At 37.8% G+C, this 15,628-nt stretch overlaps 1 pseudogene; it reads left to right on the top strand.

Annotated features, from left to right (window-relative positions):
- The window catches only part of LOC117985323 (uncharacterized), a 49,997-nt pseudogene extending 34,433 nt beyond the window's left edge, over positions 1-15,564 (top strand).
- The last annotated feature ends 64 nt before the right edge of the window (positions 15,565-15,628 follow it).

The following is a 15,628-nucleotide window of genomic DNA, read 5'->3' as shown; positions in this document are numbered from 1 at the left end:
CTACAGGGTACTTCCCGTTGACCTAAAATATTTCATGAAATTTGGCAGGTAGGTCTTATAGCTGACATTCGGGGCAAAATCTGAAACCGTGAATTTGTGGTTACATCACACAAAAAAAAATCTAATTGTGGTCATGAACTAATAATTAGTATTTTCACTTTTCGGAGTAAGATAACCATATCAAGTGGGGTATCAAATTATGAAAGGTCTTCACCTGTACATTCTAAAACAGATTTTTATTTATTTTTATGCATCATAGTTTTTGAATTATCGAGCAAAATGTCGAAAAAATACGACTGTAGTACGGAATCCTCGTTGCGCGAGCCTGACTCGAACTTGGCCGGTTTTTTATTAACAGTATACAACTTTACATTAATTAATATTTTTGTATCAGTATTTCGCCCGGTTGTTAAACCCAACCTATTCGCATTTCGTGAACAGTGCTGCACAAAGTATTCGTGGTTCAACGCCTGTGGTCATCCACACGCTTCACTGGTATCATTAAATTAGATACCTATTCGTTTTATTAGTACATCATTTATTACCTAGTACTTAGTTTCAATTTGGTTCAATTTGGAATTGTTAGACTAGGTGAGTTAAATTTTATTATATTAAGTACCTACTAGCTGCCCCGGCGAACTTCGTACCGCCTAACAGTCGCTTCTTTTTCAGGATTTTTTTTTAAATTTTTCTCTCCGTAAGAACCATCCCCGTACTTCAAGGAATATTATGAAAAAAGAATTAGCGAAATTGGTTCAGCTGTTCTCGAGATTTGCGATCAGCAACACATTTAGCGATTCATTTTGATATACATATAGAGATATTACTAAATTATGCCCGCGACTCCCTTTGAAAAAGGACCCCGGATGGGTTCGAAACTAGTCGGGCTAGCGTCAACTAAACACGTGAGTAAAGCCGGGTGTGAGATATTTATATTGGAAATCACTTACGATGGTTTAAGTGCTAAAATAGTTTAATATTGTCACAGCCTTAAACTGTGATATTGTTTTGTTTCATGATATAATTATTACAACTCTAAACACCTGTGCGAAGCCGGTGGGTTGCTAGTTATAGGTACATAAATCGTAAGCTTAACTCGCAATTGAAAAAAACCGGCCAAGTGTGAGTCAGAGTCGTGCACCGAGGGTTGCATTACTACACTTACTACAGTCGTATTTTTTGACATTTTGCAGGAGAAATCAAAAACTATTGTGTACATAAAAATAAAAATAAAATAAAAATCTCTTTTAGAATGTAGGTACATGTAAAGCCCTTACTCTAAAAGTTGAAAATACTAATTATTCAAGAACATTTTTTTTTTCATGTAAGTAAGTAACTACAAATTCGCGGTTTTCGGATTTCTTCCCTTACGTGTGCTATAGACCTACCTACCGACCTGCCAAATTTAATGATTCTAGGAAATATACTTTCGCGGGAAGTAGGTACCTTATAGGTTTTTAGACAGACACGACAGACATACAGATAACAAAGTGATCCTACGTATAAGAGTTCCTTTTTCCTTTTGAGGTACGGAACCCTAAAGACTAAAACCAGAAATGAATTCTGCGGATACTTTTTGCTAACCTTGTGAATTTGGAAGGACATAGGTAATGTTATTATCTCTAGCATCTAAAGCAATCTAAAATCGGTCCTACTAATAAGCCAGCTACTAATAACTTAGCTAGTATAAACAACAAATAATACACATACAGTATACACACATACGCACCCACACAAACACACACATACCTACCACTCACACTCGCATACATGCACACCACTATCACTTGTAATAGACACCGGTATAACATGTCCGACCTTAGCGCACCAAATTGTAATAACATTTATTCAAGTTTTTAGAAATGGAGAAGGCAACCCACTGTAAAACAGTGTTCAATAGTACAGGGGTTGTCCCCATTCATTAATGTGAATTAAGTACTGATTCCTTTTAAATCTTGTGCCCTGACTAGAGGTGACATGACCTAGCTAAATGTAATGTAAACAATAAAGAATATTAAAGCTGTTATAAAGAAGGAGTGCGAGGTGAGGTTGTGTTCATGCGGAGGGTAATGTCTGTTACCATTGCAGCTATTTGAAAAATCTTTTACTATCTTTTATTTATTTTAAAATTACATTATCCCATATTATGGACGAAGTCTATATCAATCTATATATAAAAGGAAAAGGTGACTGACCGACTGCCTGACTGACTGACTGACTGACAGACCGACTGACTGACTGATCTATCAACGCACAGCTCAAACTACTGGACGGATCGGGCTGAAATTTTGCATGCAGACAACTATTATGACCTAAGCATCCGCTAAGAAAGGATTTTAAAAAATTCAACCCATGAGGGGGTAAAATAGGGGTTCGAAATTTGTGTAGTCCACCCGGACAAAGTCGTGGGAATAAGTTAGTAATAAAATATTATGGTGTTCAACCCGAGCGAAGTCCGGGTGGGCCACTAGTAAACCTGTTGACGTAATAGTAGAGTAGACTTTTTACTTTGACGGTGCATCCAATCATAATAATTATGATGTGAACAGAAATATCTCGCATCCCGGAGACGGACAAATGGTTCTTTTTATCTCAGATAATCAAAGAATTTCCACTGATTTTTAAAATACCTACGTCAAACCATACGGATTAAGTCGCGGGTATCGTGTAGTACGTCACAGCATCACAGGGTCACAGCATACGTAACATGTTTTTTCTCTTGCCGGACGAAACGGGAGGATTTCTTGAACGATTGGATAACTATTGGATAACTAAAAAACAGACGGGACGGGATGTATCGTCCCGTATCTACACTAACATTACACTACTAGCTAGCAGATCCGCCGACCTCGTCTTCGACTTCGTCTGCGTGCATTAGGGTTTTTAAAAATCCCCTGGGAACTCTTTGATTTTCCGGGATAAAAAGTAGCCTATGTCTTTCCCCTGGATACAATAGTTATCGCTGTACCAAATTTCGTCAAAATCGGTTGAACGGATGGGCCGTGGAAAGGCTAGCAGACAGACAGACAGACAGACGGACAGACGGGTAGACAGACGCACTTTTGCATATTTTATAATATTAGTATGGATATGGATGCGTAAATATCGCTTAGAAAATATCTCTAAAACCAAAAGAATGAACCAAAACCGAAGAACCAAAAAAATCTCTAGAACAAAAAAAATCCTAAGTAGGTAGTGTATGGTTGGTTCTTTACTATTAAATTAATTATACATATATACATATCATTGTACATGTAATTGTGAAGCATCTCTTACGTAAAAGAATGATATTATATATTTTTTACAGTTTAGCTTTAGTATAATATTGTATTTTAATTGCAAATAAGTTATAGTAAAAAAATATTTCTAGGTAAGTTGATCAAAAATATTTTTTTTTCTGGAAAAACTTGGATCCAAATGTACATACTTACCTACCTATTATTTTTATTTAATTGTTATTATTATTACAATTTAATTCAATAAAGTTAATTAAATAGGTATATTCTTATTTTATTATCTAGGTATAATCATACCCACTTGCTAATGCCCGTCGGCATTGGCAAGTGGGTATGCATTGTAATGCCTCTTTGTATGAACAACTCCCGCGCAACTTAGATATACCTATTACCACAGAGTAAGGATGATATTCTTTTTTTTATTCATTACTAGCAGATACCCACGACTTCGTCCGCGTCACAGACCACCTGGATTTAAGTTGTTAAAAATCCTGTGGGAGCTCTTTGATTTATCGGCATCTCAAAATTAAGTAGGTACCCTATGTCACTCTCCAGGTCTTTAACTATACCCATGCAAAAATCACGTCGATTTGGTCTATCCTATCGGGCTTAGGACAAATTAGTTTGAACTAGCCTAAACTAGTTTAGCGTAGGCAAAACTAGTTTGTCCTGAAATCGGGTTTGGCCGGTAACATTATACACAGATAAGGACCAAATAATGGAAGAAATCGTCCTGACAGTCCACGTTACGTATGCAGCGCCCTTTAAATAGGTAGACCTACAGTTAGCTGATTCCACGAGCCTGACTCGCACGAGACCGGTTTTTCCTATTTTCATTATCATCATGATCAACCCATCGCCGGCTCCTGTCAAAGTGAGAAGGGTTTTGGCCATAGTCTACCACGCTGGACATGTGCGGATTGGTAGACTTCACACACCTTTGAGAAGATTATGGAGAACTCTCAGGCATGCAGGTTTCCTCACGATGTTTTCCTTCACCGTTAAAGCAAGTGATATTTATAATTACTTAAAATGCATTTAATTCCGAAAAGTTAGAGGTTTTCTCGACCTCTGATTAGAAGGCGGACGTCCTAACCACTATAAGCTATCACAGCAGCACACGTTACGTATGCAGCGCCCTTTAAATAGGTAGACATACAGTTAGCTGATTCCACGAGCCTGACTCGCACGAGGCCGGTTTTTCCTATTTTTTATGATAAGTAAGTAAATTAATTAACCTCTAATTACGACTATTTTGACCTTAATAATAATTCACGGAAGTAGTTTTATTGAGCATTGCTGAAAACCTATTGACTTTACATAAATTGAGTTACGAACTGTTGAATTAAAAATTAGTTCTTAATTTTTTTTACTAGCGATTATGTAAAGGCCACTGAGCTCGTGTGTACACTACATACTCTGTAGATGATGCCCTCTATATTGCATCATCTGCAGTTCCTGGATCACTATAGCTGTTTAGGAGTGCTGTACCCTACATCATCAGGGTTGAGGAGTTGGGACTTGGAGTCCAACCACGAAGTCGTTGCTGGGTACCTACAACATTAATTCACTCTGAACACTTCCTGAATCTTGATAACTTGAGTGGGCAGTAACGCTGCAGCATCAGGATTGAAGAGTTGGATCCAGAAATTTTTATGGGACCACCAGGGAAACATCCTCTGTTGATTAAAAAAAGTTTTGCAAATCGGTCCTGAAACCTCGAAAAAATCGATGTAGGTACATACATAAAAAAAAGAAACGGGCCGAATCGAGAACCACCTCCTTTTTGGTTAAAAAAGTAGTCTATATCCGTAGTAGCCCGTCCCCGGGGTGCAAGGTATCTATGTACCAAACTTCGTAAAAAACTTTAACGGATAATTCCTTAAAAATCCCGTGGGATCACCATGATTTAGGAATGCTATTCCCTGCAGCATCAGGGTTGAGTAGTTGGTCCTCAAGTTCAACGATAAAGTCTTTACGGTCAAGACCCCTGCAGCATCAGGATTGAGGAGTTGGAATCCAAGTTTTTATGGAACAATGTCGCAAAATTTCTCTATCGATACAAAAAAATACAGAAATCTCAGAGATATCTGTGTATATAAACACAATTCCTCCTTTTTTGAAAGTTGGTTTAAAAAGAAGCCTATCTTACTCATTGGTTAATTCTCTACTTGTCAATGAAAGTCCCGTCCAAATAGGTTTAGCCGTTCCGAAGATTAGCCCGTCCAAACAGACAGACAGTCAGACAAAAATTTAAAAGCATGTTTCAGTTATGGTACAGTTCAAATAACTATAATATGAGCTTAATATGAGGTATAGTTATTTCGAAATTACAGACAGACACTTCAATTTTATTTATTAGTATAGAGTACCTATAGATAACAAGTTCATCATCATCATCATCATGATCAACCCATGGCCGGCTCACTACAAAGCACAGGTCTCTCAGAGTGAGAAGGGGTTTGGCCATAGTCTACCACGCTGGCCATGTGCGGATTGGCAGACTTCACACACCTTTGAGAACATTATGGATAACTCTCAGACATGCAGGTTTCCTCACGATCGATGTTTTCCTTCACCGTTAAAGCAAGCGATATTTAATTACTTAAAACGCACATAACTCCGAAAAGTTAGAGGTGCGTGCCCGGCATCGAACCTCCGACCTCTGATTAGAAGGCGGACGTCCTAACCACTAGGCTATCACAGCTTGCTGATAACAAGTTGGCCCACATAAAATAAAAATACTTATCTTGATATATGGCCAAAAAAATCTTCTGAATTATGACGTTATGTAAGTGAATGTAGTCAATAATGAAATTCAGTAGGTATAGACTTACGCACAAATTACCTACCTTATTAATGTAAGTGACCCATACTGTCATTGGAGGTTATAATTTCAATAATATTGAATTGCAAGTCAATAACCTGTAGTATGCCAATACGCGATGTCTTTTGAAAAGAGTAGGCGAGGTTCAGGCGCGGGAGGCAAGGAGCAGTATTCAGTTAGAGGCTTTTGTGACTGAGCATCACTCAGCCCCATAATAAGCTAATAATATAAAAGATTAAAAAATTGTTAAATCAACCAATTAGGTAGAAGTGAGAATCTGTGAGAAGGGTTTGACCACAGTCAAATGGCCAATGGCCAGCGTGGTAGACGTTTAGTGTAGATTGGCACACTTCACACACCTTCGAAAAGGTTATGGAGAACTCTCAGGCATGCAGGGTTCCTCACGGTGTTTTATTTCACCGTTAAATCAAGTGATATTTAAATACGTAAAACGCACATACTTCGAAAAATTTGAGTTTTGTGCATGACCTCCAATTATCACAGCTTACTAGGCTACCTCAGCGTGAAATGACCCTTAAACCCTTGAAATCCCGAACTTGCTATTCTAGAACATTAAACCCGTCACGGTACATATGATATTAGCTAATTCTGTTTTGTTTTTGTTGAAAACGGACTTTAACCAATACCGGCACTCGAATAGCCTGAAACTAGTGTCGGTGCAGGCCAGTTATTACATTGCTAATCGCATGTCGAAATTTACGTTAGTGTGAAACAATTATATATCGTTTTTCCATACTATATCCGACAAAGTTAAACGGGTTGCGAAGCTGAAGTGGCAATGGACAGGGCACATAGTTCGAAAAACCGACAGTTATAGTTGGGGTCTCAAGGTACTGTAGATTGGCCACTTCGCACCGGAAAGGGCTGCGTTGGAAGACTTACTACTAGATGGACAGACCACATCAAATAAGTCGCAAGGAGCCGCTGGATTCAGGCGGCGTAACCGTAGGTATGCGGAAGTCCCTACATGAGACCTATATCTATAGCTGTGAACGTCTATCGGTTGTACCCGGCTACGTCGGTTAAGCGAGTGGATCGTGAAAAAGTACCTAACAGACAGACACTACTTCATCCACGTACAATTTTTAATTTCCCATGAAGTTAAGAATTTTTCCCACTGTGAAAGGCCTCATTAACTGTCTTTTTAGGGTTCCGTACCTCAAAAGGAAAAACGGAACCCTTATAGGATCACTTTGTTGTCTGTCTGTCTGTCTGTCAAGAAACCTACAGGGTACTTCCCGTTGACCTAGAATCATGAAATTTGGCAGGTAGGTAGATAGCTGACATTTGGGGAAAAATCTGAAAACCATGAATTTAGGGTTAGATCACACAAAAAAAATTTAATTGTGGTCATAAACTAATAATTAGTATTTTCAACTTTCGAAGTGAGTGACTATATCAAGTGGGGTATCAAATTATGAAAGGTCTTCACCTGTACATTCTAAAACAGATTTTTATTTATTTTTATGCATCATAGTTTTTGAATTATCGTGCAAAATGTCGAAAAAATACGACTGTAGTACGGAACCCTCATTGCGCGAGCCTGACTTGCACTTGGCCGGTTTTTTTAGTATGGGTGTCATATTTAGCTCAACTTTTTTTATTCTTCGTAGTGACTACAACTAATCACCTGCTTGAGTAATAATGAACAATGACGCAAACATGATTATGCGATTTGAATTATTTATAGACTGACCACCGGTCGTATGTACGTACACGATCGATGTAAACAATCAAACCGTTATGGTGTAGTGGTATAAGAAAATAATAGATTAGGGGGTCACAACAAATTTGGTAACCATCACGGATATGGATTTTGCTAGGTTCCAAGGATAGAAGGCAACTCTCTGAAGCCAAATATGCTACTCTGGTTGCGCTGAGTGGTTGACATATTTATGGCGCCTGAAACACGACTGATCGTTACCAAAAATTTATGCCAGTTTTATGCCAGTGACATAACGCCTTATAACAAAGTCAAAGTGCGCTCTATAGATTTCACAGCCTCCACGCTACGTACGTAAGGCGTAGGTACCCGACAAGTAATAATTGTAAAATCGATGCGGCAGTTTTTTGCTATGTATGGAAACCTTAGAGAATTAAAGATTAAAACTGTAGAAAAGCATTAACGCAAGCTTTGCAGAAGCATGTTAATCCGAAAAGAAAATATTGCATTTTTAACTACATACTTATTTGGTCGGTACACTTGCAATCGCGCTGACCTTAGCAGGTCAGGATGTTCTTACTTCACTAACCTAACAAATAAAGTACACACAAATTTCTAGTCTTATAACTCACATGTTAGTCGAGGTGGTAGTGAGCTCCCGTAACGTCATCTTTCTGGGAAATTCGTGAAAATTAAAATGTTCACGTTATTGTTTTAGACGCCTGTACTTACCCTGGTCAAAATGGCGCCTTCTGTCGTAGAGTTTTACGAAGGGAAAAACATACTCATAACAGGAGCTACTGGTTTCGTAGGAAAGGTAAAGTTACTATTTTCTATTGGTATAATTTTTTATTTATTTATAAAATAGCGCTGGCTGCACTCAGACCTGCTGGCAAGATGCACCTGACCAGACCTGTAAATGCAGCCTGAGGTAGAGCGCAGACTAGAAGATGTCTATTCACTCTACTTACGCTTGGGCTAGAAACATAAACAACTAGCTATGGTGGTGTGCTCAACGCATCTTCTAGAAATTGTGATACAAAGAATTGTATTATCGCGTTCACACAGCGAACAACTGTGATCTTCGTGCGCCATAGTGTGATATGATTCGTACAGTTCCATGTACCTAATACTTACAAATTGTATTTGTAAGTATTAGGTAAGTACACGGAATTAGAAGTACGCGCGCATTTTTGTATGTTACCGCTGTCGTCTATTTGTACCTATCTGCTCAACCTTTGAGTACTTAACTAAACAAGTTCAATAATATAAGAAGTGATATTGAAAATAATTTTATGTTTTCAGGCATTAGTAGAAAAACTGCTAAGATCATGTCCCGGTGTCCAGACTATTTACCTTTTGATGAGGCAGAAGAAAGGAGTGTCTGGAGAAGAGAGGCTAAAGGATCTTTGCAATAATAGGGTACGTCTTTCGACATATTTATTTAATAACTAGCTTATCATATAAGACAACGACGATGGCTTTGGAGAGTGCCTAGGAGAGTACCTACGTTATTGTTATTATATCACTACCATCTGATAATAATAATCAAAAATCATACTTTTAGAAACACATAATATATGCGGAATGATCTGAGAGCCCACTGAATTATTATTTCAACAATTTTCAAACAAAATATGTATGAGAGAAGAGATTTTTTTCACAATAATATACGCTCTCTACCCGCGCGTAGAATGAAGATCGTTAAGAGTGAGAATAATAGAGAATACCCCACGAATGTGGAGTCAACTCCCATCAGCGGTGTTCCCACTAGATTACAACATGGGGTTATTCAAGGGGCGGTCCAACAAATTCCTAAAAGGCCGGCAACGCATCGGTAGTTCCTGTGGTGCTGCAAATGTTCATGGGCGGCGGTAATCACATAACATCAGGTGACCCACCTGCACGTTTGCTCGCTCTATTTAAAAAAAAATGTACTGAAATATTTTGATTTTTCAGATATTCGAAATCCTCAGAGAGAAACAGCCGGAATGTTTCAAGAAGCTCAAACTGGTGGCCGGCGATATCTTGGAGGAAGAGCTGGGTATATCGAACGACGACCGCCAAGAGTTGCAGAGGAACTGTCATATTGTCATCCATAGCGCCGCCTGTGTTAGGTAAAGTGTTAAGCACACTTTATTATTATGTAGCTTAACGAAAGTCCGCAGGAAAGTTTGCAAGTTATTTTGATGGACTGAATTTTTTTTTTTCAGATTTGATCAAAATCTAAAAGATGCCGTGCACATGAACACTACAGGAACTCTTCGTGTCTTGAAACTAGCTGAAACTATGGAAAAACTTGAGGTAAGGGAATTGGCAATATAATACATTTAAAACTTCATCTCACAAAACAAACAACTTTGAGAAAAAATTACTTAATAATATTTTTTGCCAGGCGTTTGTCCACCTATCGACCGCATATTGTCGATGTGAGCTGGACGAACTTCAAGAGAAGCTGTACCCAGCCGCTCATGACCCTGAGAAAATCATGGAGCTGGTGGACTGGCTTGATGATGACACCCTTCATTATTTGGAGCCCAAGTTAGTAATTAGTCAACGATGCATCCGTAATATTATTTTTTAATGTTTGTTTGATCGAATTACGATTTATTCTTACTACTAAATGATACTCCACGATTTGTCTTTATAAAAATCCTGGGGGAGCTCTTTGATTTTTTTTACTACTTAAACACAATCCAATACCAATAAATATAATCATTTGCTTCATACCTTGCAGTTTTAGTGTTTAGTATTTTTCAAAACCGCAATGTATAGCGTGCAAAACATGGGGTCAACGCCCTGCCTACGACGCATTTACCCCGCGTTCGATGACCTCTAGCGTCAGTCAGATAATTTCATTGCGAACTTTAAAAAAAATTACAGGATTTGCTTGACACACTTTTACATTGGGAAGTGTAGTTACATATATTGTATAATTGCAGGATTATATCATCTGAACCCAATACATATTCCTACACAAAAGCCATAACTGAGGATCTCGTTGCTAAATACAACGCAAAGTTTCCTATTGCCATTGGAAGGCCATCTATTGGTGAGTAGCGGAACTTCAGACTTTTGAGGGTAATTCAATGTATTATACCATTAATTTGGTAAATATAGTAATATAAGTAGGTATAATTCTAAGCACAACCTAATTTTAGAGTATTCGCATGCTCTTCTTACTAATGTAATATGAAAAGGATAGACACAGTTTGACAGTTTTAAAAATGTTTAGATGTTAAAACCCGTGATTTTAGCGCGCAGTCGCGAACCTACTGTTTAAAGTATGTGCACTAAAATTTAGTCTTTAAATGTGAAAGTCATGTTCCGTTCCTTTTTTAGCATTGTTAAAAAGAAAAGGTGGCACACCTAAAAACCAATAATTGGGAATTGAATTGAATTGAAAAAGAAAAGGATGCAGATACTCTAAATTTAGTTTAGAGAAAGACAACGGAATCGGTGCCATTATTATATTTTTGCATTTCACTTTTTAGTTACCGCTGCCTGGAAAGAACCAATGCCGGGATGGGTTGATAATTTGAATGGACCGACTGGACTTGTTATAGGAAGCGGAAAAGGTAAACAAATAGGTACTTACCTACTACAGGTATTATTACCTATACTTACTTATAGTTCGCGACAGGTTGAGATGGCAGTCGGGGTATTAGGCGGGGGGCCGACTGTCAGGTGCGTTGTTCTGCACGGTCAGCGCGGGGCATGTGCGGGTATGCGGGGTGTTCCCACCCTGATTGCTATCTCGACCTGTCGCGTACTATACTTATTTTGCATTCCAATTTTAATTCCCTAGGGAAATATCTATGTACAATGTTTTTAGGATATCTATATTTTAATCTATACTATTCTATAAAGAGGTAATGTCCTTAAGTTTGTTTGTAGGGGGAAATACTTTGGAACTACTGAACCGATTTTAAAAAATCTTTCACCAGTAGAAAGCTACATTATTCCTGAGTGACATAGGCTATACGGGATCTTTAAAAACCTAAATCTACGCGGGCCAAGCCGCGGGGATCAGCTAGTAATATATAAAAGAGTATTTTTTGATATAATAACAATAGAAACTTTCAAGGGTAAGCGGGATTTTCGTAGGTAAATATTTTATAACTAGATGATGCCCACGACTTGGTCCGCGTGGATTTAGGTTTTTTTTAAATCCCGTAGGAACTCTTTGATTTTCCGGGATAAAAGTAGCCTATGTCCTTCCCCGGGGTGTAAGCTACCTCTGTACCAAATTTCATCAAAATCGGTTAAACCGTTGTAAAGCTAGCAGACAGACAGACACACTTACGCATTTATAATATTAGTATGGATTTAATATTTGCAGGCGTAATTCGTACGATGCATTGTGAACCATCGTACACGGCGGACGCCATACCGGTTGATGTGGTTGTCAATGGATGCATATTGATCGCTTACGCCACTGCTCTTGATAAGTAAGTAATCACTCCTTTTTTTCCTGCCAGGACTTCAGAAGTTCAGAGAGTGTTACTGGGAGTCAATGCAGGCTTCACTTTGATCAGATATATCTTCCATTTGAACTGGAGGTGTGCAAGTTTCACGTCGGGTTGCATGTAATGAAAGTACCTAGTTACCTAATTAGGTATACGATTTCTTTGTGACATGATAAGAAATTTTCTTATCATGTCACAAAGAAATCTGAGGAGAATATCTGAGGAGTTGGGTTATGTGCAGTTTCTAACATAAAATAGAAAGGTACAGTTGGCAAACGATGATCTCAGCCTTCTCAACAAAATATTTGGCTGACTTGCTAACTATCAATATGTAGGTGCCAATGCCTTCCTTGAACGATACCCTAGTGAATATCTATCATCATCATCGCAATCAACTCACTACTGAGAACTGGTCTCTCAGAATGAGAAGGGTTTGGCCGTAGTCCACCACGCTGGTGGCCAAGTACGGATTGGTAGACTTCACACACCTTTACAGAGACATTATGGATATCTATAAGTACATACGAGAAAACGAGATGGACAAAATTTGCCCCAGGCTGAACAAATATACCTTATTATAATAAATTCTGAATAAATATGCAATGAATTTTGAATAACTATTTATATTATTTATTTAAAAGCAGTCGCTCGAAATAATTTAAAAAAAATTGAATTTATATCGAAAATCGATATAAATTCTAGTTTTTCCAAGATTTTCCCTTTTTTACTTTACGGCCCTGGAATGGATGGAAGTCTTTTTATGCCTATCACAAACTTAATGCTACGACTGCAAAACAACATGCGACTTTATTTTTCTTAAAATAGAAGATTTTTACTATTAAATGGCACATAAATCTCAAGAGCCTCAATAGCTCAACGGTTTAGTGACGAATTGAATTTTTGTTCATCTCCTTAAAAGTTTATTTCTTTTTAGGCCAAAAGAAATGCGTATATTCAACATAACTCTGTCTGGAGTTCAAAAGATCGCGTGGAGGGAAGTGATTGAGTTGGGTGAGAAATGGGTCAACATATACCCTTACACGGTGGCGCTGTGGTACCCCGGTGGTACCATCAAATCGTACTGGTTGACGCATCAGATCATGGTGATACTGACACATATTCTGCCAGCCTACTTTGTCGATTTGCTGCTGTTTATATTGGGGAGGAAGCCTTTGTGAGTAACGTATCTACTTATTAACTACCTACTAGCTTAAACCCAGGACTTCGTCCGCGTGTACTACAGATTTCGGACCCCTATAATCTCCTTAGGGATTGAAGTTTCAAAAATCCCCGCTTAGATGTCCATGTCATAATAGCTCGATATCTGCATGCGTCAGTCCGATCCGTCCAGTAGTTTGAGCTGTACTTTGATAGATCATCGATCAGTCAGTCATTCAGCTTTTCCTTTATCTAGATTACGACGCAAAACCTTTACGTTAGATTCTCTAAGAAAAACCCAAGGAAATCTACATAAGTCTGGTAAAATAAACATTAAGAAGCTAAACCAAATTCCATCAAACCTTAGGTACTATACGTAGGCCTAGGCAGTTTCCAGATTAGAATGACAATTTATTATAAAAAAATAATGAACTAATCCTCATCATCATCATCATCATCATCATCACAGCTGGCAACCCAGAGCACGAGTGTCCTCTCAGATTGAGAAGGGGTTTGACCTTAGTCTACCACGCTGGTTAAGTGCGGATTAGCAGACGACACTTGAAAATATTGCGATGCCTTCAAATAACTCACCAAAAACACAGACAACGATGTCAAAAAAATGTCTTTTCCCATAGTTTTCATGTACCTACTACCTACCCTTTTTTTTTCAGCATGGTGAAACTCCAAAACCGCATAAGTCACGGCCTCAACATAATCCAGTATTACACAACAAAGGAATGGCATTTCAGGAATACGAATTTCTTGTCCCTCCAAAAACGCATAAGTGAGAAAGAGAATGACATATTCTTTATCGACGTATCCCAGTTAGATAGGGATACTTATTTAAGGGACTATGTTATCGGGACAAGGACTTATGTTCTGAAGGAGGATCCCTCTAGTTTACCAAGAGCAAGAAAACTGCATAGAATGTAAGTAAACATTGAAATTCTTTGACCATTTAAATCGATTTTAAGTTGACTGTAAAATGAAATTCAAAAATGAATTTCGATCTAAAGCTAGTGCCCTTTATGAAAACCTTTTTAGACTTTAAACTGCTTTAAAACAAAATACAATAGGTCCAAAAGCATTCAAAGTTCATGCTGAGTGGTTCCGAATAATATTTTATTTTTATTTTTATTTGTACCTATTACATAGTTTCGTGTTTGACACGAAAACAAATATCTACCTATTCATCATATATTTTAATACTGAAAAATTCAAATATTAGTTAAGTAATTGTTTTCTTTTCAGTAGTACCTACCTATTTCATAGTTTTTTTTTTCATTTTTCAGACGCTACGTGGTCGACATCATCACGAAGATTATCCTGTATTCCTTGTTCGCATGGTTTTTGTACTCTAAATGCGGTATTATCGAAATAATTAGTTCTGTAGATAAGTCAGTTAAAAGTTGGTTGAACTTAGACAATGCTCATACCGAAGAAGTGCTATGAAGACTTACCAGTTTTTTTTAAACTATTTTATAAATTTCTTAAGGCTGAAACACAAGCGCGACGCGATGGTAACTACATGTAGGGTTGTCAACGTCTTTAAAAATCGGTCAAGTGCGAGTCGGATTCGCACACGAAGGGTTCCCTAACATCGTACAAGGAATAACACTTTTTTTAAATTTTCATGATAATTTTGAAATGTATAGTTTGTTGTCGTAGCGGTAATAGAAATACACATTCTGTGAAATTTCAGGTCTCTACCTATAATGTTTTACGAGATACAGCCAGCTGACAGACGGACGGACGGATGGACGGACAGCGGAGTCTTAGTAATAGGGTCCTGTTAGTACCGTTCAGGTACGGAACCCTAAAAATGATAAAGTACCTAGTCAACTATTTAACTATATTCCTCTTTTTTATAATTATTAACCTACTGTAAAAATTAGAAAAAATACTATTTTTTGAGTAGGTTCTTTTTAGGGTAGTGTACCTTAAAAGGATAAAAGATAACCTTATAGGAGTGTCTGCCTATCTTAGCCACTTTGAGCGTGTTGCCATCGCGCGCCGCTGCCATCGCGAGTTATTTCATGCTTTAGTATTAAACCTGCTGAACTATATTTGATAGAATTTTACAAATTCACGCTTCGGCTCTGGGCTGCCAAAACTATAGTTATAAAATAGTTTTTTAATAATACTTAGATACTATGCCAAAAAATAGAAATGAAATATATCGACATAAATGTTCATTATAAATAATATATTATTATGTATGTAAGTTGTAGGTAGGTGGGTTTTAAGATTG

The sequence above is a fragment of the Maniola hyperantus genome, chromosome 9 (assembly GCF_902806685.2).
Source record: "Maniola hyperantus chromosome 9, iAphHyp1.2, whole genome shotgun sequence".
NCBI classification, from domain to species: domain Eukaryota; kingdom Metazoa; phylum Arthropoda; class Insecta; order Lepidoptera; family Nymphalidae; genus Maniola; species Maniola hyperantus.
The sequence above is the reverse complement of the archived record's forward strand: the minus strand, read 5'-3'. Positions and strand labels throughout refer to the sequence as shown.